The sequence below is a fragment of the Egretta garzetta genome, unplaced genomic scaffold (genome assembly GCF_000687185.1).
Source record: "Egretta garzetta isolate BGI_Z169 unplaced genomic scaffold, ASM68718v1 scaffold397, whole genome shotgun sequence".
NCBI lineage: Eukaryota > Metazoa > Chordata > Aves > Pelecaniformes > Ardeidae > Egretta > Egretta garzetta.
In genome coordinates this window covers 8,998,350-9,002,739 of record NW_009260493.1, presented here as the reverse complement: position 1 = coordinate 9,002,739, position 4,390 = coordinate 8,998,350, and positions in this window count along the sequence as shown.

Below are 4,390 nucleotides of genomic sequence, written 5' to 3'. Positions count from 1 at the left end.
AGGTTGGACATCAGGAAAAATTTCTTCACCGAAAGGGTTGTCAAGCACTGGAATGGGCTGCCCAGGGAAGTGGTGGAGTCCCCATCCCTGGAGGTATTTAAAAGACGGGCAGACGAGGTGCTGAGGGCCATGGTTTAGTGGTGGAATGGCAGGGGTACGTTAACGGTTGGACCTGATGATCTTAAAGGCCTTTTCCAACCTAAACAATTCTATGATTCTGTGGTTCTACGATATTAGAATATCTTGCCATAATTCTTACGCCATCTGTCAGCAGCATCATAATAGAAAGGATACGCTCCAAATCTGCCTCATTAAAAAAAGCAATTTTTATCTAAATGCACTCATGAAATAAAATGACAGACCAACTTTTTCCTCCTCCTCATGTTGGAGAAGCAAACAGATAAAATACAGGTGCTGGTGCACAGTTTATTTTCTGACTACAGGACAGGCTGTTCCTGTGCAATCCTACTAGCCCACAAGTTGTCCTGGCGTGGATACACAGAATACAAAAAAATTCAAAGACTGGTTTAACGAAACCTTATAAATAGTCTGAGAGAGATCTTAAACAAAACTGTTAACTATTTGGAGCAAGAATCTGTTGCCTCTCACAATCTGCAGTCACCATACAGCACAAGAAAGTTTTATCAGCCAGCATTACGGTGGCTTGTTTGGCTCTGATTTTTGGTGAGAGGGCCATCATATACATCTGTGCATGGGGGCTAGCAAATACACATTGTTTCTAAACTGTCTTGTGATAAAGTCTCTGGAGAATTCCATGCAGGAGCCAAAGAAAGCATTACATAGTCTCTAATCTCATAGAATCAGTCATGGAATCATTTGGTTGGAAAAGACCTTTAAGGTCATTGAGTCCAACCATACCTGTCCACTGCTAAACCATGTCCCTAAGCACCTCGTCTGCCTGTCTTTTAAATACCTCCAGGGATGGGGACTCCACCACTTCCCTGGGCAGCCCATTCCAGTGCTTGACAACCCTTTCGGTGAAGAAATTTTTCCTGATGTCCAACCTAAACCTGCCCTGGCGCAACTTGAGGCCATTCCCCCTCGTCCTATCACCCATTACCAGGGAGAAGAGGCCGACCCCCACCTGGCTACAGCCTCCTTTCAGGCGTTTGTAGAGGGCAATAAGGTCTCCCCTCAGCCTCCTCTTCTGCAGGCTGAACACCCCCAGTTCCCTCAGCCGCTCCTCACAAGACTTGTGCTCCAGACCCCTCACCAGCTTTGTGGCTCTCCTCTGGACATGCTCCAGCAACACAACATCTTTCCTGTAGTGAGGGGCCCAAACTGAACACAGTATTCAAGGTGTGGCCTCACCAGTGTGGAGTACAGGGGCACGATCACACCCCTACTCCTGCTGGCCACACTATTTCTGATACAAGCTAGGATGCCGTAATTTACTTTTCAACTGTATGAAATTAATGCACTCTTAAGGACAGAAGAGTCTTGCTTGATTTCTGCATGTAGAAAATCTATTAATTCTTCATACAGAAAACAAGTTTTTACCCAGAGACTCCTTGCACTCTAAAGGCTGGCTGTACTTCCAAGCTTTGCCATGCTCATGATATACTTACAGAAGTCAGAAAAGCCAGAACTAAAAATCCCAGCTGCATACAGTTTTCCAAAGTGTAAGATGAGCATACTCACATTTGTGGAGTGGAATCTTGTATGACACATTTATGTTGTAACTGCATCCTCATGAGAATAACTACATAATACAGAAAGCCACAATGGGGATGTGTGCGTGCGTGCCCGTGTGTGTGCGTAAGGTTAGACCTTACAGGATATCCTTACACTAGACGTATCCTGTGTTGACTAGCTCTAAGAGTCTGGTGCTCTGGCTGCTAAGTCAAGGTGGGTAACATTGCCAATTCTTCTCTAGCAGTGTTTTGTTGGGTGTCTAATCAAGTAACTGTAAAGTAAAATGACACTTCTACAGTGCTGTTTATTACTGGTATGGAACATAAGCACGAGCAGCAATGTTGAGCCTGTAATGCAGCAAGCAAAGCCAAGTGTTGCCTTCCCTTGCAATGCTGATCCCAGGTGGCTTCTCATAGGCTTCTCATAGGCATTAGCAATGCTGGTATCCATTCAGGATCACTGGCTGGAGCATGTTCTGGTCTATGTAGTGCTTTCCAAAGTGGCTCTTTACTGGCTGTGGAGCTGTGGCTAGAAGGATCAACGGAAGGAAAGCAGTATTTCATTTCTGTGCCATCTAATAAAAATCTTTGGAGTCACATGTAGAAGAAAATCCTCAGTTGAGCAGATTCCCCCAGGTGGGCACCTACAGCTATGATGCTGATGGGAAAAACCCGCTGAGAGACACTCATGGCAGTTCCCAAGATAAGATAAGCTGGCCTCCTTCATTAACTCCTACCATGTTGGATTTCAAAAGCTTGATCAACTTATTGATCTTGGACTTTTTGACTTTAGAACAAGCCTAGAATTAGAACAATATGTATAAATGGAAAAGGTGACTTTTTGTGTATTTCCATTGCTCTGTGTGTTTGCTCTCTTGCACACATGGTGTTCTTGAGAATCGAGTCGAAGCAAATACTCTTTTCCACTGAGATCAATGCACTCTAATACTGACTTTCCTTAGGGTGGCAGAAATAGGAAGTTTGTGAAAATAAGTATTTTCTCAGCAAGACCGTGTACTTCTACTCCCTGGCTTTACAGCATGTGGTGGTCCTCAACTATTCTCATGCTGTTCATCAAACATGCATTTCTCTCTCGCCCTTGACTCACAGATAAGAAGGTGCAAATTTTGCACAGTATTATCTTTCTGTCTTGTTCTTGTTGGCTGTGAAGCTGAACCCCAGAGGGATGATCATCTGTTCAGCTGATCTGTTTTCTGTTGTTTTACCAATCCTCTCCTCCTGCCAGGCTATGGAGCTGGGGCTGCAGCTGTGTGATAGCAGAGTGCCATTACAGACGTCGGCTGGGCCATACCTGTGCTTGGATTAGCGAATGGCTCGGCTAAGGTGGTCTAAAGCAGAGTAGCTGCAGTTCTGTCAATTAGCTAGGCTGGCGCTAAGTCCTGAGAACTGGCTGAAAAGCTGGTTCTTAGCATTTAGCTCAGGAGCGGGAAAACGTATTTCATAGCTGCTGAAAGCTGTTAAATACCTGCTTTTAATAGGACTAATTTAAAACAACAAACATTTCTTTGGATTGTGCATTTCTTCCAGTGGCCCAATTAATGAGGCTGAGTAATGAATGGAGGCACCACTGGATTGTGTTTACACTGCAGTACCGCATTAGCAACCTTTTGGTCCTGCTCAGGAGGCTGTAAAATGCTTTGTTTCTCACAGCGTAAACACTATTATACTACTATTAGGGTTGGATTTACTTACCATCAAGCAAACGTAAATACTCCTGCACTTGGCACTGCCCCAATAACAGAGGGGAGCTGAGGAATGCTGCCACAATACACAGTCAGAGGTTTCTGGGGGGACTTTTCAGAATCGCCCCGCACTCGCTGCTCTGGGGGTGTGGGCTGGGGCTGGCACGGAGGGGAGCTGACAAGGCCAGGGCTAGCAGCGATGAGTGCCAGCAGTTGTTCTCCGACGCAGGAGCAACGCTGGGTCGTGCAGTGGAGATGGGACCTTAGTCATGCTTCTAAACCCTGTTCAAACGCTGAATGTGTTGAAGGCTTTAGTACAGTTTGGGAACAGGTTCCTTGAAGAAATTCCTGGTATTTCCTGGTTCCAGGCAGGCTGAAAAACACTGTGAGAATGTGGTGGCTTTTGGTATGTCCATTTATGGGCATGAATCAAAGGAACTGCAGGGAGGAAAAAAAGTGGAAAATGAGAGGAAAAATAAGTTAACTGAGCTACTTCCTCTCTCGGATTCTTCTTGGGTTTTGGGCAAAGCCTTACACTGGTATTTCGTCCCAACTTCTTCTTGCTAACTACTTCCATATGGAGGCATAGTATAACATCAGTTAAAGCCACATTTAAGCACGGCTTTTAAAGAACTTAGGTTTTCAGTGGTAGGATGCAAAGTCAGAATGGTTGAATTATTATATGTTTAGGTAAGAATATTACTGTTCCTTCTTACATTTAATGTCCTTTTCAGTGTAATGGTACGAGTGCTTTCTTCAAGTGCACTGTCTGAAAAAGCCATGCTACACGAAAAAAATACAAATTATCTAGTTAGAGCATGCTATTTCTAGTGGTGTCCAAGAGTCAGTTTTCTCAGCTGAGTCCCCGTCTTTGTGAGACAAACAACTGGATGCTGTTCAAAGACTTACTTGTTCCTGTGTGGTTACGGATCATTAGAAGTGGCTCATTCTTGAACAGTGTCTTAACTAGCGTCTTTTGGATGTTTCTTAGCTTTGAGGAATCTGACAAATTTCCATCTGGAGAGTAGAGCC